The following is a 23,076-nucleotide window of genomic DNA, read 5'->3' on the forward strand; positions in this document are numbered from 1 at the left end:
CAATGCACTGTCCAACTGAGCTATTTTGCTGACCCCCAGGTTTAACTCTTAAATCTATACTTTAATTCACTCCATTGCACTTCCAGTTCACAGAAAGGATACAAATTCTGACTGGGGGAACTCAGTAGTCCCAAAGAGCCAAGATGCAGAATGTTTGGCTTTCACATGGTGGAAGAGGGGGCAGGAGGAGAAGAGGTAGGAAAGGTGTGAAGGGCCTTGAATAGCAGAACTGAGTGGTGATGGTGGCTGCGGGTGGGGAGAGGAGTACACAAGCTATATTTTCATCCACAAAGAGATCTGACCAAAGGTCCCCAGCCCACACTGGAATCTCTCCTTCCACGTACTTGGAGACCAGGCTGAGTTTGGAACACAGGCCTCCTGCCTCCCAGCCAAGCTCCCTCCTCATTGGGCTTCCTTCTTGTCATGGCCTCCCTTTCAGCCTGTGATGTTTGCTCAGAACCTGAGTCCAAGGCCGAGGACACAGAAATATTTATTTATGTCAACTGCCAACCCTGCCTCCAATGGGTTCCACACACAGAGGTTCAGTTATATAACCCTGAGTTAACACAGCAGGAAAGAGAAGGAAACAAATTCCCTCTCTCTCTCTCTCTCTCGGTGTTGGACCCATTTTGGAAACTGGATAGCTTGGCATTTCCCTCTCTTCTTGCTTTGCTCGCTTATATTTTATTTGATCCTTTTACTGAGGAAATGTTGACTTAGAAGATTGTTGTTGTCACAGGGACACAGTTCCACACATCCTTTCTCATCTCACTGACCTGGGATCTCCAGGTATTTTGGAGGTTCTAGATCTTGTGATGACTTTAGTGAGACTGGGAGATTTTCCTAGAGATGGGGGAGGGGAGAGAAATATATTTAAGTGCTGCTTTATGCCAGAGTCTCTTCCAGGACTATATGATCATTAACTCACTTTACCCAAATGGCAGCCCTATGAACGAAGCCCCATTTTTATTTTTTATTTTATTGCCACCAGGATTATCATTGGGACTTGGTGCCTGCATGACAAATCTGCTGCTCCCAGTGGCTACTTCTTCCTTTTATTTGATAGGACAGAGAGAAATTGAGAGACGAGGGGGAAGTAGAAAGGGAGAAAGAGAGACACCTGCACCATTAAGTCACTGTTTGTGAAGCTTTCCCCACGCAGGCAGGGACAGAGAGGCTTGAACCCAGATCCTTGCACACAATAATGTATGCACTTAACCAGGTGTGTGACTGCCTGGCTCTAGAGGCCCCATTTTTAGTTGTTCTTGTCACTAGAGTTTCACTGTTCCTGACTGACTTTTTTAGATAGGGATAGACAGACAGAGTGAGAGAGGACAACACTACAGCACCAAAATGTTCCCCAGTTCAGGGGGACTGATTTGGAGCCTGGGTTACATAAATGACAAAGCAGTCACCTCTGCAGGTAAGCTATCTTACTGGTGCCCCATTTTAAAAAGATTTATTTATTAGTTTATTTCCATGAGAGAGAGATACCAGAACACTGCTCAAATCTGTTATATAGTAGTGCCAGGGGTTGAATTTGAGACCTTTGGAGCCTCATGCATGAGGTTCTGGATCTTAGAGTCCCCACTTATTACCTCTACTATAAAAGGAATAGAGGCACAGAGAGAGCACAAAAGATACTTAGCGGTCAGATCAGTCCTGCTTTGATGCTCCTAGTTTTCAAACATCTCACACAGATTCTATAACATGGGGTTTTCTTTCTTTTTTAAAATATCTTTTATTTATTGGATAGACATAGCCAGAAATCAAGAGGGTGATAGAGAGGGAGGGAAACAGAGAGACACCTGCAGCACTGCTTCACCACTCTCAAAGCTCTCCCCCTGTAGGTGGAGACCAGAGGCTCGAACCTGGGTCCTTGCACATTGTAATACATTCGCTCAACCTGGTGTGCCACCACCTGGCCCCTAACATAGGTTTTTCTCTCTCTTTTTTTTCCTTCCAGGGTTATTGCTGGGGCTTGGTACCATGAATCCACCGCTCCTGGAGGCTGTTTTTTCCCTTTTGCTGCCCTTATTGTTTTATCTTTGTTGCAGTTATTATCATTGTTATTGATGTTGTTGTTATTGAATAGGACAGAGAGAAATGGAGAGAGATGGGGAAGGCAGAGAGGGGGAGAGAAAGATAGACACCTGCAGACCTGCTTCACCGCTTGTGAAGCTACCCCCCTGCAGGTGGTACGGAGTCGGGACTCAAACTGGGATCCTTGCAAAGGTCTTTGCACTTTGCGCCATGTGCACTTAACCTGATGTGCTACTGCCCGACCCCCAACATGGTTTTTTTTTTAATCTTTATTTATATTGGATAAGGACAACCAGAAATCAAGAGGGAAAGAGGTGATAAACAGAGAGACACCTGCTGCACTGCTTCACCACTCACAAAACTTTCCCCTGCAGGTGGGGACCCACATCCTTGCGCATTTAATACATGTGCTTAAGCAGGTGCGCCACCACCCAACTCCTCTGACATGGGGTTTTCTAAGCTCCCTGCCAAGGAAGCTCCTCCACAGTTTACTCCTACTACGCCCCTCACAGATAATCTCCACTCCAGCCCTTCCTGTACACTTGACTTCACTCTACCCTTGCTGTTCCATTCCCTCACCAAATCTTACACTTTTCTTCCTGAATGTACTCAATCTGGCCCCTGCCTCCCAGACTTCATCCCACTGTTCCTCTTAACTAGGATGTCATTCCTCCTCCCTTCACTTTACAAATTCCAGTAAAATACAATCACTATCATTATTGTCACTCATTGAATCAAAGTAGTGAAATAGAATGGTTTTAAGAATAATGCTTAGTGTTCTACATGAGCTCCACCTATTTCCTTAACTTCTGTTGGCTGTGTGGTTTAGACAAGCTACTTAACTTCTCTGAATCTCAGATTCTTCACTCAAAGGATAGAAATAAGGGTTCCCACCTCAAAGGGCTGTTATGGGAAATAAACTGTAAAATTAAAAATAAAAGCACCCCACTTGACCTGCTAATGCCCATATTTAGCAGAGAAGCAATTACAGAAACCAGAACTCCTACTTTCTGCACACCAACAATAATTTTGATCCATACTCCCAGTGGGGGAGAAATGATAGGAGGAAGAGCATAAAAGGGCTCTATACTCCAGCTCTGACAGCACCTAGAGAGAGAGGAGGAAAAGGGGAGGGATATTTGAATGTAGTAATAGGGTTATGTGTGGCTTGGAGGGGAAGAGAGTATGGCACTTGGAAGAAAAGGGGGCAATTATGTACAAATGTGACAGATAATTGTATAAATGATAGTTAATTGGGGTTCGTGTGGTAGTGCAGCGGGTTAAGCACAGATGGCCCAAAGCACATGGCATAAGGATCCAGGTTCAAACCCCTGGCTCCCCATCTGTGTGTGGGGGGGGAGTGCTTCACAAGTGGTGAAGCAGGTCTGCAGGTGTCTATATTTCTCTCCCCCTCTGTCTTTCCCTCCTCTTTCCATTTCTCTCTGTCCTATCCAACAACAGCAACAATAACAATAATGAATAACAACAAGGGCAACAAAAATGGGAAAAAATGGTCTCCAGGAGAAGTGGATTTGTAGTGCAGGCACCGAGCCCCAGCGATAACCCTGGAGGAAAAAAAAAAAGATGATTGTTAATCCACATCTGCAACCTTAGGAGAACTGCTGTATCTTGCAGTGGAGGGACTGGGGATTCAGAACTCTTGTGGTGGCAATGGAATTATACCCCTGTTGACATGTAATTTTGTAAATCAGTATTAAATCACTAATACAATTTTTAAAAATAGCTAACACCCCAGGAAGTAATGCAGTGGATAAAGTGCTGGACTTCCAAGTGTGAGGTCCTTTTTCCAGTCCCCAACATTCCCTATGCTAGAGTGATACTCCCTTTTTATTTCTAATTAATTAATTAAAATTTAAGACTATACAAATAAGTTTGCTTTTAACATTTTGAGACAAATTATTGACACAATAATCATTGTTCACTCTTATTACTGACCCTGCAAAATAAGGGTCAGGCTCAAAGTCAGATTTCCTAGGTTCAAATCCTACCTTGGTTGATGATCTTGGAAAAGTTGCTTAACCTCTCTAAACCTTGGGTAAAGACTTTAGTTATATATGCCTTCCATTTAAAGTGAATGAAACTCAAATAAATATAAAGTGTATTGGTTGAAGGCTTGGCACTAAGAGGCAAGTTGATGAGACTGGGGACATGGCTCAATGGGAAGTGAGAATGTCAGACTTGCATGCCTGAGGTTCCCAGTTCGATCCCTAGCACCACAAACCTGAGCTCTGGCTTCAGTCTATTGCTTATTCATATCACACATACTTTCTTATATGTAATAAGTAAAATAAACCTATAAAAACAGAAAGAACAAAAGGAAACAATATGAGCTGTTATTATCTTACTGACATTCAGATTCGGGTCACTGTCCACAGCCCATGCGTTTAATGACCACATGGTGCCACTCGACTTCCAGGAAAGTAGTTACCCATGCCCAGCCTTGTCCTTAGTACTTCTCCCTCTCTGAGCTCCACAGCACTCATGGCCGGTATGGTTTTGCAAAGACTGTGACAGCCACAAAAGCCACAGAAAGTGAGAAGGCACAAGTTGACAATCTGTGCTGGACTCTTGCTCAGAGCTGTGGACCAGCCAGCCATCACTCACCCATTTTCTTTGTCATTTACTTCAACAACTATATATACATACTTGCAATATGCACTGAGGGGTTCAAAAGGTGAATACAAATGCACAGCCCCATGCATATGTGGACTTGAGGGTCTGGTGTGGGAGCCTGAGTACACCAGTTGTGAGAGAGGAACATGGAGATAAGAGAATGGAATTTGAAGTGACAGGTGGGTTAAGGTATCAGAAGTTTCCTTAGTATCAGTATTGAGGAAAGAGTGTTCTGGAGTATTCAGTGGCCCTGTGGCAGGGGTGGGAGGTGCTGACAAGGATGAGTTTGGCAGGAAGAACACTAGATGGGTCTATAGGATCCAGATTCTGTCGGAATTGTCAATTTTTTAATGTTTATTTATTATTGGATAGAAAAATTGAGATGAGAGGGGGATATAGAGAGGGAGATAGAGAGAAACCTGTAGCCCTGCTTTGCCACGTGTGAAGCTTTCCCCTGCAAGTGGGGACCATGGGCTTGTACCCGGGTTCTTGTGCACTTAACCAAGGTGTGTCACCACCTGGCCCCCAGAATTGTCAAACCTCTTAAGTTCTAGCTTGAAGTGGACTTGTTGCACTGACTTGGGGACTCAGAAGGGAAAAGGAAGGAGCACTAAGAGGTGATTGGGGACCTAAGAACCTGAGGTGGATGATGGTTTGGTAGAGGGTGAAGTGTACTGACACTTATCCTAGAGAAATGTAGGCTTGTGACAACAACAATCCTGTAAATCAACATTTTCTCAATAAAGTGATACTGGAGGGAAAAAAAGAGAAAGAAAACAAGGGAGTGGGGCCGGATAGTGGCGCACCTGGTTGAGTGCATGTTACAGTGCACAAGAACCCAGGTTCAAGCCCCCCCGTCCCCACCTGCAGGGGGAAAGCTTCACAAGTGGTAAAGCAGGGCTACAGGTGTCTCTCTGTCTCTCTCCCTCTCTATCCCCCCTCCTCTCAATTTCTCTTTGTCTCTATCAGATAATAAAGAAAGAAAGAAAGAAAGAAAGAAAGAAAGAAAGAAAGAAAGAAAGAAAGAAAAGAAAAAAGAAAACAAGGGACTGTGCCCTTGGAGCTGCTCGAAGCAGGGAGTAATGGTGGCTCCTGTGGGCGGTGGCAGGTCCTGGGCCCTGGACCTGCTCAGAGCTCTGCCTCATATGAGTCTGGCCAATTTAAAGCCAAATCCAGGGTTCAGAAAACAGGAAAGACAACCAAGAGGTCGAAGGAGAGGTAGGAAATGTGGCAGAGGCCATAAAGGAGAGCAACAGAGAGGAACCTGTCCCCGACTGGGCTTTGAGGGAGGCCAGACTCCATTTTACATCCAAATTCCAAAATATGGGTTTAATGAGGGACATAGCTTCCAACGCCAGTATCAGCCTTTGAGTCTCCATAGACTGCAGTATCTTATTGATTTGGGCCGAGATGATCCTACTCAGCCTATTGACTTAACCCAGCTAGTCAATGGGCGAGGTGTGACCATCCAGCCTCTTAAAAGGGACTGTAGTGTCTAGCTGGTAGAGGAGGGTGCTGATACATTTAAGGCAAAAGTTAATATCGAAGTACAGTTGGCTTCAGAGGTAGCCATTGCTGCAATTGAGAAAAATAGTGGTGTTGTCACTACAGCCTTCTATGATCCAAGAAGTCTGGACATTTTATGCAAACCTATTCCATTCTTTCTGTGTGGACAACCCATTCCCAAACGAATGCTTCCTCTGGAAGAACTGGTCCTGTATTACACTGATGCAAAGAATCATGGCTACCTGGCTGATCCTGGCAAATATCCTGAAGGAAGACTTGAACTTGCCAAGAAATATGGTTATATTTTACCTGATATCACAAAAGATGAACTCTTCAAAATGCTTGGTACTCAGAAGGACCCAAGGCAGAGTTTCTTTGGTCTCGCTCCTGGATGGGCGGTGAACATGGCAGATAGGAAAATCCTTTCCCACGTCTACACTCGACCGGACCTGCCAATCTACGCGGATATCTTCGCCCACCCTGTCCAACGCTTGACGTCTCGTCACCCAATTTGGTCCCCTGTGCCTACACTGAACTTCTCTGTTCCAGTCTCTTGGAAACAGAGTTGGCAGTCAGCTGAGGTAAAGAACAAACACCTCATCCCAGACCCCTGCAAGCGTCAACCCGGCTTTGACCTAGCACGTTATGATTGGGCCCTCCTCAATCGCTATCGAACAGGCCATGGCCGGTGCGCCGCTATGTTCCATCGCTGGGGAGCCAGAGAAGACCCGAACTGCCCCCTGCGGCTACAGACAGACTATGACCCACATAGTCAATGACTGCCACCTCTCCAGATTCAAAGGAGGTCTCGAAACTTTATATCAGGCTCAACCTGACGCTGTTGATTGGCTACAGAAGAAGGGCAAACGCTAGAAGAAGAAGAAGGTCTATGCTCGACCGGACCTGCCAACATACGCGGATATCTTCGCCCACCCTGTCCAACGCTTGAAGTCTCATCACCCAATCTGGTCTCCTACGCCTACACTGAACTTCTCTGTTCCAGACTCTTGGAAACAGAGTTGGCAGTCAGCTGAGGTAAAGAAAAAACACCTCATCACAGACCCCTGCAAGCGTCAACCCGGCTTTGACCTAGCATGTTATGATTGGGCCCTCCTCAATCGCTATCGAACAGGCCATGGCCGGTGCGCCGCTATGTACCACCGCTGGGGAGCCAGAGATGACCCGAACTGCCCCTACGGCTACAGACAGACTATGACCCACATAGTCAATGACTGCCACCTCTCCAGATTCAAAGGAGGTCTTGAAACTTTACATCAGGCTCAACCTGATGCTGTTGACTGGCTACGGAAGAAGGGCAAACACTAGAAGAAGAAGGAAAATCCTAAAACCTACAGATGAGAATCTCAAGTATTGTAGCTCATGAATTCCAAGAGAGAGAGCTGGAAAAGTACTTGAGAGGTACAAACATACTCCTCATTGCATTTTCTTAATTTGTAATTCTTCAGTTGTTGGGGTTGGCTTTTGGTATAATCACATCTCTGTTTTTATTTATATGTAAAATAGAAATAAAATGCAATAAGCAAGGACAAAAAAGAAAACAAGGACAATGAAAGGGAAATAAATAATTAAAAAAAGAAAGGGGAAAGTTAAAAAAGAGAAAGAAGAAGAGAAAAAAGGAATGAATGAAGGGAGGGAGGTAGGATGGAGGGAGGAAGGATGGAAGGAAGGAAGAGAAAGAAAGATAGTAACATTGTATTGTAGGGGGAAAATGCAGGGGCCCAGAACAGAGGCAAGTTGAGCCTGTTGGGAGCTATGGCAGCATTCTGGAGAGAGAAGATAGAAGCTTGAGTCTGAGCAAGATGGGAATCAGTAAGGAATTTATTAGAAATAAAGATAGGGGCTGAAGAGGTAGCTCACCAGATACAGCTGATGACTTGTCATCCCTGTGGCTCAGTTTTGAAACCTAGCACCACACAGGAAGTGCAGTGACACCAGGGAAAGCCTCTGCCCCATGGCATCGCTCCCTCTGTCTTTTCCTCACTAAATGAAGAAGTGATCCAGGAATTGTGAAATTGGGCATGTGTAAGGCCCCCCAGCTCTGCAGGAAAAAAATAATAAAGGAAAGAGGAAAAGGAGAGGAGAGGGGGGAAGGAAAAAAGAAGGAAGAAAAAAAAAAGAAATGAAGATATATATCTGAAAATGCAGGTGGCAGACTGTGACTCCAGGTTTGTGTACAGATGGTGGCACCATTTTCTATTATAAAGAGTCCTGGATAAAATCAGATTCTATGGACCACCCCTGATCCATCAAGAAGCTGATAGACTAGCTAGGGAGGCAGACATGTAGTAATGATGACATATAGGTATTGATGAAAGCAATACTTAACTGGGTAATTTGACAATTATAAAATTATATCATAGAACACAAGATTTGAACCCTGGTTGTCCAGCTCAAGCCTCTGTTGTAACACCCTGTGCTATACTGCCAATATAGCATCCTCTTCATTTTGTAAGAGCCTCCGAGGTAGACCTGTATCCAGCACTGGGATGTGAACGCTGAACAAGATAGACAAGTGCCGTGAGGACAGAGCTTGAGGTCTACAAGGATGAATGAGTCATAAACAAGACAGTTTCAGCTAGTCTTTTTAAAGATTCATCTTTTAATTATGCTTAGTGAAAAAAAAAGTAAAGAGATAAAAGACAAATACCAGATACACATGTACTTAAAAATAAAAGCAAACAAACAAAAACCAGAAGCAAGCAAACTATAAGAATTGCGAGAACTAGGAGTCAGGTGGTAGCGCAGCGGATTAAGCGCAGGTGGCGCCAAGCACAAGGACCGCTTCGAGCCCTCAGCTCCCCACCTGTAGGGGAGTCACTTCACAGGCGGTGAAACAGGTCTGCAGGTGTCTCTCTTTCTCTCTCCCTCTCTGTCTTCCCCTCCTCTCTCCATTTCTCTCTGTCCTATCCAACAATGATGACATCAAGAACAACAATAATAACTGCAACAATAAAACAAGGGCAACAAACGGGAATAAATAAATAAATATTAAAAATTAAAAGAATTGCAAGAACTATAGTGTGTATCTTTGGGAGGGTGAAGATATAGAACTCTGATGGTGGGTGTGCTGTGGAACTATACACTGTAATCTTACAATCTTGTAACCTACTACTAATCACAAATAAATTCTTAAAGGATTCATTTTTTTAAATCAAGCTAACAGATTTCGTTCTTTTTCTTTAACCAAAAATTTGTTTTATCACAGTATAGATACATAACATTTCTTGTTAGCAAATGTAACAACACATGAATTGGAATAACAACTATATGACACAACGTGTCTTCCAAGAATAAAGTCATAACATTTCTAAGTCTAATATGATAACCTGTGTAACAGATAAAACCATAAATAATTCCACCTTGTACTTTAGATAGGAAAGCTCATACTCCTTGGTGTGATGTTGAGGTATAACCATCTTAGAATAACTTAGTTTCTGACTTACTACTCTATTTAAAAAAAATTTTTGTCTTTATTTATTGGACAGAGACAGCCAGAAATTGAAAGGGAAGGGGGAGACAGAGAGGGAGAGAGAGAGAGAGAGAGAGATGGAGAGAGAAAGACACCTGCAGACCTACTTTGCTACTCACAAAGATTTCCCTCTGCAAGTGGAGACCAGGAGCTTGAACCCAGGTCCTTGCACATTGTAACATGTGCACTCAACCAGGTGTGCCACCACCAGGCCCCTGATTTACTACTCTATACAGTCACTATTCATGAAATTAAAGTCTTATCATGTCATATCAGGGTCTAGATTTTTTTCTTCTATAGATTTCTTTCTTTTTAAAACATTCTATTTTTATTTTAATGAGATAGAGAGATAAACAGACAACTGCTCAGCTCTGGCTTATAGCGGTTTAGGGGATTAAACCTGGGACATTAGAGCTTCAGGCACAAAAGTCTTTTGCCAGATCACATCAAATCAACAATATTTATACACCTTTCCCATTATCTGGGAGCTATTCTCTTCCATGATCCAGCATTCTGGTCCTTTTTCCAACCATGACATCATCTCCTCAGACAATAACTTGGATCCACCTGCATATCAGATTTCAGGCTCAGAGGGGAAAAAAAAACTAGTATAGCCACAGGCCCTTCGGAATATAACTATAATATGCCTACTAGCTATCTACAAAACGGAGATGCCCCAACTCTTCATCTGCACTACTCCAGCCTTTAGGTTCATGATTAGTCAACAATTTATTTGGCTTTCTTTATATGTTAACTCTCCTTTTCAGCTACCAGGTTCCAGATGCTACCATGATGCTGACCAGACTTCCCTGGGCAGACAGCCCCACCAATGTGTCCTGGAGTTCCGATTCCCCAGAACCCCGCCCCATTAGGGAAAGAGAGAGACAGGCTGAGAGTATGGATTGACCTGTTAACGCCCATGCTTAGTGGGGAAGCAATTACAGAAGCCAAACCTTCCACCTTCTGCATCCCACAATGACCTTGGGTCCATACTCCCAGAGGGTTAAAGAATAGGAAAGCTGGGAGTCGGGTGGTAGCACAGCGGGTTAAGCGCAGGTGGCGCAAACCATAAGGACCGGCGTAAGGATCCCGGTTCTAGCCCCTGGCTCCCCACCTTTAGGGGAGTCGCTTCACAAGCGGTGAAGCAGGTCTGCAGATGTCTGTCTTTCTCTCCCCCTCTGTCTTCCCTCCTCTCTCCATTTCTCTGTCCTACTCAACAGTGACAACATCAATAACAACAACAACTACTACTACAACAGTAAAACAACAAGGGCAACAAAGGGAAATAAATATTTTTTTAAAAAAAGAATAGGAAAGCTATCAAGGGAAGGGATGGGATACGGAGTTCTGATGGTGGGAATTGTGTGGAGTTGTACCCCTCTTTTTATATTTATTTATTTATTTATTTATTTATTCCCTTTTGTTGCCCTTGTTTTATTATTGTAGTTATTCCTGTTGTCGTCATTGTTGGATAGGACAGAGAGAAATGGAGAGAGGAGGGGAAGACAGAGAGGGGAAGAGAAAGATATACACACCTGCAGACCTGCTTCACCGCTTGTGAAGCGACTCCCCTGCAGGTGGGGAGCCGGGGGCTCGAACCGGGATCCTTACACCGGTCCTTGCACTTTGCAACACCTGGGTTTAACCCGCTGCGCTACCTCCGGACTCCCCTGAGTTGTACCCCTCTTATCCTGTGGTTTTGTCGGTGTTTCCTTTTTATAAATAAATTTTTTAAAAAAGTCTTTTGCATAACCATTATGCTGTCTCCCTAGTCCAAGATTCATATACTAAGAACACAGAACTAGAGCAGCACCCTGACACGTGAAGTGCAGTTGATCAAACTCAAGCTCTCAGGAACTCTTCAGGTGGTAGATCTGCCTGCCCAAGATGACAGCCACGTCACTAAATTTAAAGAAACATGAAGAAAAATAAAACCAACAATTCAGTGCCTGTAGTTATAGTCCAAGTTATCAATATCCACTATGGCCTGAGGCCCCAGAGGCAGCCATAGGTTTAAGCCCTGGCACCCTTTTGCTAGAGCTGACCAGTATGATGGCCCTGCCTCTTTCTATTTCCTTCTTCTCTCATAATGAGTAAATACACATTAAAAACATCCACCAGGAGGGTGGTGTGGAACTATGTAATCTTAAATTCGGCAAACCACTCATAAACCACTAATTAAAAATTCAAAATAAAAACCTTCATTCTAGGGGGCCAGGCACAGTGGTTAAGTACACAAGGACCAGCTTAAGGATCCCCGTTCAAGTCCCCAGCTCTCCACTTGCAGGGGTGTCGCTTCACAACCAGTGAAGCAGGTCTGTAGGTGTCTATCTTTCTCTCCCCCTGTCTTCCCCTCCATTCTCCATTTCTCTCTGTCCTATCCAACAATAATGACAGCAATAACAACAATAATAGTAACAACAACAATAAACAACAAGGGCAACAAAAGGGATAAAATGGCCTCCAGGAGCAGTGGATTCATAGTGTAAGCACTGAGTCCCAGCAACAACCATGGAGGGGGGGGAAAAAAAACACAAAAAACCTTCAACTTTCACTGTGACTGTGAGTTCCCATATCAGTCAGCAAGTTCAGGTCTAGAATGTTCATCATTATAGCAAGTTCTGTGGGACAACTGTTCTAGACCCAGGCCATCCTTGAACCACAGGGCCTTGATAGGAATGCAGAATCTCTGGCTTCATTCAAACAAACTGATTGTCAGACTTGGGATGTACAACAAAAACAAATTAGACATGCTGGAAGAGAACCTGCCTTTCAGCAAAAGAGCCAAAGGACTCACATGCATATTTGACTTGGGGACTTAGGGGAAGCACAACCTTCACTGAAGTGGTGGTTAATTTCTGCCTGAATGTGGAATTAAGTGAAAGCCCTGTAGTGTAGGGTTCACCCAGTCCCCAAAGCCCCTAGAGCTGCCCAAACTCTTAATGGTTAACCTCCAGGAAGGTAAGCTTGAAGATTTTTTAGTCTGGGAGATTGATCAGACTCAAATAAACAAACAGCCTCTAGGTACTGTTTGGCATTAGAGGATCCTCCAATCAAATATCCAAGTTCTTGCCAATCAGTTCAGCCACTGGGCAACAAATGCACCCCCACATCCACAGCTTCCCAGGAGCTTTTATCTTGCAAGGTATTTTAATTTATTGTTAAAATTTACGTATTTACTTCCCATTAGATAGTTTCATATGAGAGAGGGAGAGAGAAGCCAGAGCACAACTTGGGCACATGCAGCATCTGGGTTTAAACAGGGGAACCTCAGACATGTGAGTCTTAAGCTTGACAAGTTGAACTATTTTCCTGGCCACTTCAATAACATTTCTTGTTTGTTTTCCTGAGCACTGTTCGGCTCTGGTTTTATGATGGTGTGGGGGTGGGGGTGATGACATGGGACATGGGAACTTGGAGCCTCAGGCATGAGAGTCTGTTTGTATAACCATTTATGCTATCTTCCTCCCCCCTTTTTTCTTTATTGGTGGGGGATTAATGGTTTATAATCAACAGTAAAATAAAGTAGTTGGTACATGTGTAACATTTCTCAGTTTCCACATAACACTCTAACTCCCCACATAAGTTCTCCTCCATCATCATGTTCTAGGACCTGAACACTGCCCCTGACCCCAGAGTCCATTATTTTGGTGCAATACACCAAATCCAGTCCAAGTTCTGCTTTGTGTTTTCCCTTTAGTTCTTATTTTTCAACTTCTGTCTGTGATTTGGATCATCCCATATCTCTGGCTTATCTCAACATGATTCCTTCAAGCTCCATCCAAGATGAGGTGAAGAAGGTGAATTCACCATTTTAAGTAGCTGAGTAGTATTTCATTGTGTGTATATATACCACAACTTACTTAGGTACCCTTCTGTTGTTAGACTCTTAAGGATTTTTTATTTTTGATTTAATAATGACCGACAAGATTGTAAGAGGGGTACAATTCCACAGAATTCCCACCACCAGAGTTCCATATCCCATCTCCTTCACTGAAAGCTTTCCTGTTTTCCTACTGTTTTTTTTTGTTGTTGTTTTTGTTTTTTTACCAGAGTGCTGCTTAGCTCTGGCTTATTGTGGTGGTAGAGATTGAACCAGGCATCTCTGGGGCCTTGGACATGTAAGTCTGGTATGCTACCATTGTTGTCTCTCTCTCTCTAGACTTAAAGACTTTTTTAAAGGTCAACAATCAGATAAAACAAGAACAGAATTTGGGTTTAATGGCAGTAATAGTGCCAGTAGCTCTCAGACAACTTTCCAAAATTCTGAAAAAGAATAATTTCCATCCTGGAAGTATACAACCAGCCAAACTAAACATTGAATGTAAAGGTGGGAAAACATCATATTAGGGCATGTAAGGCTTAAAAAAAAAAGTCTACCATACCCCACCCCATGTACCTTCTCCTGGCAAACTCCTGGAGGACATGGCTGGCTAAACTGAAAGTAAACTCAGCATGATGTCTGAGTGTTAGTGGTAGCATCTGGGGGCATTGCGGAGGAGGGAGATCCAGGGCAGGATTCTGCTGGCAGGAAAGCACAAAACCACTAGAAGTGTGTTTGTTCAAAGAAAAGGTGATCTGCCTTTCTGTTAGAGATTTTGGGGGATGAATTTTAGTTTTACTTGCAGCCACCCTGCTGACCCAACTGCCTGTCTCTACAAAACATATCCAGAGGTTTCTAAGTCACTTCTATTTGCCACCTAGTAACAAGAACATGTAGAAATAATTGAACTTTGTTTGTTGGGCTAGCTTCACGAGCGGAGACAGATGACCCGGGACTCATGGCTGAGCTGTAGGCAGTATCTCTTTATTCATGCAGGACGCAGCACAATCTAAGCCGAGCTAAGCTAAACTAAAACTAAACTAAAACGAACAATGTTGTCTTTATATATACTTCCCAAGTAGGGTGTGAACAGGATGTGACATAGAGAGGATGGAGAGAAAAGTGACTGGTGGAAGATCAGGGTGTGACAAGGAGAGGGGGCAGAGCAGGTGAGAATTCTACCACTGAACCACCAATGCCCTGGAGGGAAGGTGGTGCTTTATGTAAATGTAAAAGTGATTTATGTAAATAGACCGCAGCTTTGAGTGGGATCAAACCAATCCCTATACAGGCATATCGGTGCTTGGTTAAGCAGAAGCCAGGGGGAGCTGGCAGACTACCCAACATTTGTTTTTTTTGTTTGCCTGTTTTTAATTTTTTATTACCTTCATGTATTGGATAGAGATAGTCAGAAATTGAAAGGGAAGGGGGAGATAGAGAAGATAGAGAGGAAGAGAGATAGAAAGACACCTGCAGACCTATTTCACCACTTGTGAAGTTTCCCCCATGCAGGCGGGGAGCTGGAGGCTCAAACACAGATCCTTGCACTTTGTACTATGTGAACTTAATCAGGTGTGCCACTGCCTGACCGCTGGAATTATTAAACTTTGTATGTCATGGACTAAATATCTGTAAACTTCTTAAAGGTGGGATTGTAGGATGAAAACAAATCCAAATCTCCTTGGAGCAGGTGGTGTGACCTCAGTGATGGTGACGGTTGCTACTGCTATTATCTTAAGTACCAAAATCAGTTTGTCCTTTTGCAAACCCCCAAGTCTAAGTTAATTTAATCTTTTTAAATTTTATTTTATTTATTATTTGATAGAGACAAAGAGAAATTGAATGGGGAGGGGAGATAGGGAGAGAGAGACAGAGAGACACCTGCAGACCTGCTTCACCACTCATGAAGTTTCCCCCTGAAAGTGGGGAACAGGGGCTTGAACCCAGGTCCTTGTGGACTGCACTTAACCAGATGTGCCATCAAGTGGCTCCAGTTAATTTAATCTTTACCTTTCAGTTTCTTGCTTTAGAGTCTCTGCCTCACCTTTCACCTTTTCCAAGACCTATGCTAACCCCAGAGTGTGGTTAATGAATTAGGAAAGCAAACCCTGCAAGAGTAGTTGCACTTCAACATGGAATTCAAGCAAACCAAGTGCTATGTAATCTCAACAGGTGTCATTCTTTCCCAAAATCTCAATATACTAGTCAGGATGTTAAATAAATAGGTAAGATCTCCATAGACTAAAATTTATTTCACTCTAGTGAAATAAATTTTAGTCATTCTAGTCTATGAAGATCTTACCTATTTATGTAACAGAGTTGCCACCAAAACCCCAATAGAGAGGCCTGATGTGTATAGGGGATGGGGGGTGTGGGGGGCAGGGGGCGGGTTAGAAGCCTAGGCTGGAAGCTAGGAATTCTGGGTTCTAGTCTTTATGCTGATACTCAGTTGCTATATAACTTTGAACAAGTCACTTGTTTTGTCTGGACTTCAGTTTGCTTTCCTATGAAATGCACAGATGGGACCTCCCTGTCACACTTGTCCCATCTTATGATTGCCAGTCTTCAGTTTGATTCAGGACATCGTCCCTCATCCTCCCCAAGGCCTGCTTGCCGCCTACACCCTTCATTCCAGAGAGAACACCCATCCCCTTTCCTGCCCAGGCCCTGGTCTGGCAGACGCTGGCCTGCAGGGAGGACAGAGGTGGGAACAATCCCAGGCGTTCAAGCTGCCGGTGGTGAGAGCTGGCTGGTGGCCATTCATAACTGGCTCTGAGATACAGAGGGGCATTTGTCTGGGGGACCCACGGCCCCATGTAAACCTTCGCTTTCCAGTTGGCTGCTGCCTCTCACTTCTCTCTTCACCCTCTTAGGCAGCAGCACTAGTTCCCAATTTTGCCATGAAGTGGGACATGGACCCTTTGTGGTCTGAGAAATCAGACAGAAGGGAGGTGGGAAGAAAAACAGAGAAATCATTTGTAGAAGATGGTGGGGATTGAAGATGTAGGGACAGGAGAGAGGGATTACTACAGGAGGGCTAGCGTCTAACTTCCTCAGTGACCAGCCAGGGACTATGAGCAAAGGCCTTCCTAACTTTCAATAACATTTTCTTTCATCTTGTGCCCTTTTTTCCTTTGGGGACAATCAGGCATGTAGAGATTGACATGAAATTCAGGTGTGATTTGAGGACTCCTGGGAGCTTAGCTCTTGGCATGAGCCCAAACACTTGGGGGCAAATGGAAGCCACAGGTCACATTCCAGCTCTCATTCAGTCCCTACCATGACGCCCACAGGTCTCTTCTTCCCACTGGTTCCTGGCACTGCCTGTGCTGCCCTTTTGGCACTAGGCAAATCTGCCTTGTGACCACTTACATCTGGGATTTCTTTCTTTTTCTTCTTTTTTTTCTTCTCTTTTGTTGCCCTATTTGTTTTATTGTTGTTGTTGTTGTTAGATAGGACAGAGAGAAATGGAGAAAGGACGGGAAGACAGAGAGGGGGAGAGAAAGACAGACACCTGCAGACCTCCCTGTGAAGCGACTCCCCTGCAGGTGAGGTGGGAAGCTGGGGGCTCAAACCAGGATGCTTATGCTGGTCCTTGCGCTTTGTGCTACGTGTGCTTAACCTGCTGCGCTACCGCCCAACTTCCACATCTGGGATTTCTATTTATAACTCTTTTAAATAAACTATTAATTTTGGGGTGTTTTTTTAGATATTTTAATTTTATTAGTGCTTAAATAATGATTGACAGTATTCTAAAATAACATGGATACAAATGCATACAGTTCCCACCACCAGAGTTCCATGTTCCATCCCTTCCATTGGAAGCTTCCTTATTCTTTATCCCTATGCGAGTATGGAGCAAAATTCTTTATGGGATTCTGAAGGTGGAAGATCTGGCCTCTGTAATTGCTTCTCCACTGGACATGGGTACTGTCAGGTTGATCCGTACCCCCAGCCTGTCTCTATCTTTCCCTAGTGGAGTAGGGCTCTGGTGAGGTGAGGTTCTGGGACACTTGCCTTTTTTAATAGAAGACATACAAAAAGAAAGAGAGAGACCTGAGCACTGCTCAGCTATGGCTTATGGTGGTGCTGAGGATTGAAGCTGGGACTTTATAACTTCGGACATGAAAGTCTTGCACAACAATTGTGCAGTCTCCTATTTGTAACTCTTAGTACATGGAACTTGTAGACTTGGAAATTCCTTAAAATATACTTGTTTAAAATTTGAACCACAGGGAGTCGGGCGGTAGCACAGTGGGTTAAGCGCACTTGGTGCAAAGTGCAAGGGCCAGTGTAAGGATCCGGGTTCGAGCCCCTGACTCCCCACCTGCAAGCGGTAAAGCAAGTCTGCTGGTGTCTATCTTTCTGTCCTCCTCTCTGTCTTCCCCTCCTCTCTCCATTTCTCTCTGTCCTATCCAACAACAACAACAGCTATGACAACAATAACAAGCACAACAAGAGGGGCAACAAAATGGGAAAAATAGCCTCCAGGAGCAGTGGATTCAGTAGTGCAGGCACCGAGCCCCAGCGATAACCCTGGAGGCAAAAGAAAAAAAAAAAAGAATGTGAACCACAAAGATCAGAAACACAGGCTGTGTAAACCAGAATTTGTCAGGATGAGTAAATAAGATTGAATAGTTGTGGTGGACTTGGTACCCAAGTTCAGGGCCAAATAAGTCAATTCACACTCCCACCTTAAGCACCTAAGACACACCACAGGACAGAGCCATTCACAGGCGGGACAGACGGCATGTGGAGGCAAATAGAAATGAACTGTAGGGGCAAGGTGGTGGTGCATCTGGTTAAGTGCATACACTACAGTGTGTAAGGACCTGAGTTCAAGTCCCTGGTCCCTACCTACAGGAGGAAAGCTTCACAAGTGGTGAAGTAGAGCTGCATCTGTCTCTCTGTCTCTCTCCCCGCTACTCCGCCCCTTTTAATTTCTATCTCTATCCAATAGTAAATAAACTAAACTAAAAAAATAAAGACGTGAAGTGTAAGAAGTAGTCATTTAGGAATCAGGAAGACTTGGGTCACTAGGTACTCAACAGAGTGTTTTGAGCCTCCTTCCTAAGCAAGTCAGATTCACTGCTACTATAACAGCAGCACCCTTCTGGCAGAGTATTCATGGGTCTATCCTTATCTCAGTAGTCTCCCAGGAATTATTCTTGACTTCCATCATGAGTTAAACATGTTGAATCCCCTCTCCTAACATCACTGAGGCAATATCTACAAACATTAGTTTTAGGGAGACATACTGTTTGTATAAACCTATGAATCAGTATTGCATGTAATCGAACCCAATTTTGAAAAGCTCTTAAAGATCAAACTGGGTTATTTTGCTGATGGGAAAACCAAAGTTCAAGCAAGGGAGTGGACTTTTCAAAATCACATGGCAAATGAATGAAAAAGAAACCTTGATTTCCTGATTCTCACCCAAAGTTAAGTATCTGTAGTTTACTCAGTAGACCCCATGCCTAATGCCTGTTTCATTGGGAATTTTGCCCTTGAATGAAGTTTCATTGTTTCCTCTGTTTGTGCCTTCAGTGGAGCTGGAAGAGAAGCTAGAACCCACTGGAAATCCTGGAGCTTTCCTCAAATCTCCCTATTTGGGATCCTAGCTTCATGGTCTGGCTCCTTGACTTCAGTGGAAAAAGGGAGTTCAAGCTCCAAGAAGAGCAGGGAGAACACACTGGGACAGGAGGGAAAGAAGAGGTAATGGGAACTGTCATCACTGACCATCCACAATCTACCAAAAATTGTGTTGGACTGTTAAATTCCATTTATTCTTACAACTTAATGAGATAGGGGTGTTACCCCTTGTCATTTGTAATTGAAAATATCTGTTGTCTTGTCCAGGGAGAATCTTTTAAGCCAGGTCAAAGGAAGTGGGGATACCAGTGTGACAGAACAGTAGGGGATGTATTTTGGACAGGTGTTATCTGACAACATTTACCATAGTAAGCTCACTGTTTTCATAGTGAGATAGTCAGTAGTGTGGTTAAGATTAGGACCCAGCTCATTCTGATGCCTAAACCTTTGCTGCATCATAAGTTTCTAGACAGTGTGTTCTATCACAGAACTATCAAAAGTTCTAAGGAATCAACCAGGAAAATGTGGACATGCTTTCCAGAAGCCCAGATCAGTAAGATCAAGGCTAACGGGGATCAACACAAATTCCTGCACATAAGTTCAAAGACACTGCACAAAACATAGAGGATAGCTCACCTAGTAAAACACATACTTTACTAAGTCTGAAGACCTGAGTTGAGTCCCTGTCTATCACATTGGAGCACCATGCAAAAGGGAACTTTTACACAAGTGGTGGAGCAAAACTGTGGTGTCTCTCCTTTCTCTTCCACTCTTTATTTAGAAAAAGGGGAGGGGTGAGTCTGGGGCTGGGTGGTGGTGCATCTGGTTGAGTGCACACATTATCTTGTGCAAGGACCTGGGTTTAAACTCCAGTCCCTACTTGCAGGGAGGAAGATTCACAAGTGGTGGTGCTCTAGGTGTCTCTCTTTCTCTCCCTGTATAACCCCTCCCTCAATTTCTCTGTCTTTATAAAGAAATAATAATAATAAATAACTTTTAAAAATGAGTCTGCTGAAAGTGGTGGGATTGTGCAGATGCAAAAGTCCTGGCAGAAAATAATCATAACGATATACTGAATACCTGCTTACATAATTCATTTGCTACTGCCTTATATTTCCATAGCACTTAGTGCCTACTAAGCTGATGAGCTGCCTTTTGCATTAACCTATCAATACTACTAATGCTGTAATAACCTATTAATACTATCAATAGACTTTTTGCACAGTCATTGTGATAAATATATTACTTGTCTTTTTGTCAATTAATTCTTACAACTCCGGGGTTCATAATATATATTTTGCAGAGTGGAAAACCAAGAAAGTCAACCAAGATCATACTAATAAGAAATGGTAGGATTCAGGCTACTATTTCTTATAAATATCAATACAGATGTCATTCTGGACATTCTAGGTCCTTTCTCGAGTCATATGAACAGTTTAAGGTTCAAAGGAGACATGCAAAGAAGACATAAAAAAGAAATAAGAAAAGTTTGAGTAACACGATTATCCCAGAGATTGAAGGAGATAAGAATACTTATCTTAAAAGGGAAAATACCCAGATTTTCAAGTACACGAAGCTCCTCTATTTAATAATAGGTTGAGTTCGGATGTTTACCAACTGTTGTGTGTTAAATTCAGGACAAAACATAACCACCTACTATCGCCACCTGTTGGTGGAATGAAGTAAATTGATGAGCTACCGTGATTGTTTCAACCACAGAAATAATGAGTTTAACCTCTTACACATAAAAGTGTGTTTAGGGGTCAGGTGGTAGTGCAGTGGGTTAAGTGCACATGGCACAAAGTACAGGGACCGGAGTGAGGATCCTGGTTTGAGCCCCTGGCTCCCCACCTGCAGGGGAGTCGCTTCACAAGCGATGAAGCAGGTCTGCAGGTGTCTGTCTTTCTCTCCCCCTCTCTGTCTTCCCCTCCTCTCTCCATTTCTCTCTGTCCTATTTAAAAACAACAAAAATAATAACCACAACAATTATAAAACAACAATGGCAACAAAAGGGGGTGGGGGAGCCTCTAGGAGCAGTGGATTCATGGTGCAGGCACCAAGCCTCAGCAATAACACTGGAGACAAAAAAAAAAAGTGTGTTTAATCCCAATAGACAGTCATGTTAAAAGATAGCAGTTACCATTGCAGGAAGAAAACGAGACTCAATAGATGAAATTTACAAGCATATAATTTTGGGTTCCAATATGAAGGTTAATTTTCTGACAAAACATTTGCAAATTCAAGATCCTGTTTGGGACTAGTAAGATTCTTTTATTATTTTTATTTTTTTTATTTAAGAAAGGATTAATTAACAAAACTATAGGGTAGGAGGGATACAACTCCACACAATTCCCACCACCCAATCTCCAGATCTCACCCCCTCCCCTGATAGCTTTCCCATTCTCTATCCCTCTGGGAGCATGGACCCAGGGTCATTGAGGCTTGCAGAAGGTAGGAGGTCTGGCTTCTGTAATTGCTTCCCTGCTGAACATGGGCGTTGACTGGTCGGTCCATACTCCCAGTCTGCCTCTCTCTTTCCCTAGTAGGATGGGTCTCTGGGGAAGCTGAGCTCCAGGACACATTGGTGGGGTCTTCAATCCAGGGAAGCCTGGCTAGCATCCTGATGGCATCTGGAACCTGGTGATTGAAAAGAGAGTTAACATACAAAGCCAAACAAATTGTTGAGCAATCATGGACCCAAAGCTTGGAATAGTGGAGAGGAAGTGTTAAGGAGGTACTCACTGCAAACTCTAGTGTACTTCTGCTTTCAGGTATATATTTTGCAGTAGTTTATGGATACGTGTGAACATAAGCTCTCTCTCACAAAAACTGGTGTATATCTAGGTTTTGGGACTTTGTTAGAAAGTGAACCACCTGAGATGAAATTAGAGTGTACTATAAAAGGAAAGGTCTCACCCGAGTAATGAAGCTGAAGGGTTGTCATTCCACATGTGAAGTCTCTGGACACAGTCTGAGGTGAAGCATGTTGAGGTGGCAATCGTTGCGTTGGTTAGGTTGTGATCGGCGGATGCAATATTATTTGATATGGATTGGGAGAGGCATACAGGAAAGTGGGCCCTATCCAAAGGTTCCAGGACTGGGGGAAGTAGGGGCTCTATAGTGGAGATGTGAGGTTGCTGCTGTCTTAGGGTTCAAAAAGAGTAAGATTCTTGTTTGTAGAAGAGACCAAATTATGTGGAACCTCCCCATCTTTCAGGTGATTGAAAGAATCCAATCTCAGTGAAGGGCCTTTCTGGGTTATCTTCTCTGGACTACAAGGGATTGGTAATATCTGTTATATATCTTATCCAGGGAGAATCTTTTAAGCAGGCCAGAGGGAAAAAAATGGAGGTACCTGAATACCTGAGTAGCTTCACTCTTCATGAGCTATTCAACATTTTCTGTGACCAGGTACCCCAGTCAAGTGCACATTTGATACTAAAATCACACTGGACCTTATTTGGTTAACAAGAATCACTGTGGTCCCACACATGAAAACACCCACATCCTTGGCCATCAATGTTCCACCAGCTTCCCTCCCACCTTCTCTGATGTGGCTAGAACAGAGATGCGATTGAGAGCCCTTGGTCTTGAGATGAAATACAATATGCTCTGATAGTCCTCACTATTCTCTCAGAAAGAAGAGTAGCAGAACCCACTGAAAAGGAGTCTGTGCCTGGAACTCAACACCCAAGAGGCCACCCTAAAGGGACTACAGAGAAGCTTGTATACTACTGGCCTTAGGAGGCTGCACTACTGGTTAGTGTGTGGTGTGTGCATGCATGCACGTGTTTCGTAATGGCCGTTATGGGTCCTTCTAGATATGTATCAGGGGTCAGGAAGGGCTTTGGGAAAGGTGCAGAATGGGATGTAAGCAGGGTCAGGTTCATAGCCAATTTTGCAGTTTCCAGGCTGTATGTGAGTGGAAAATTAGCTTTATCTCTCCAAGTCTTGGGATTCTCATTTGTTTTTTCAGTAAAACAAGTGT

The 23,076-nt window shown here is 43.6% G+C and overlaps 1 protein-coding gene and 1 pseudogene across 3 annotated transcripts in view; both read left to right on the forward strand.

The window, feature by feature from the left end:
* Nucleotides 1–23,076, forward strand: part of NCMAP (non-compact myelin associated protein) — a 55,135-nt gene that overhangs the window by 17,153 nt on the left and 14,906 nt on the right. Inside the window, exons 2-3 of one of the 3 annotated variants that reach the window (XM_016187910.2) lie at nucleotides 19,044–19,211; nucleotides 22,726–22,847. The exons of 1 other annotated variant lie outside the window; for it this stretch is intronic. The gene's annotated coding sequence lies outside the window, so the exon portion shown is untranslated. Of the gene's footprint in view, nucleotides 1–18,805; nucleotides 19,212–22,725; nucleotides 22,848–23,076 lie in introns of those variants that run through there. One more of the 3 variants, XM_007522578.3, reaches the window with a different exon arrangement.
* On the forward strand, nucleotides 5,543–16,495 carry LOC103113089 (large ribosomal subunit protein uL15m-like; annotated as a pseudogene).

Source organism: Erinaceus europaeus, chromosome 13 (assembly GCF_950295315.1).
Source record: "Erinaceus europaeus chromosome 13, mEriEur2.1, whole genome shotgun sequence".
Lineage (NCBI taxonomy): Eukaryota > Metazoa > Chordata > Mammalia > Eulipotyphla > Erinaceidae > Erinaceus > Erinaceus europaeus.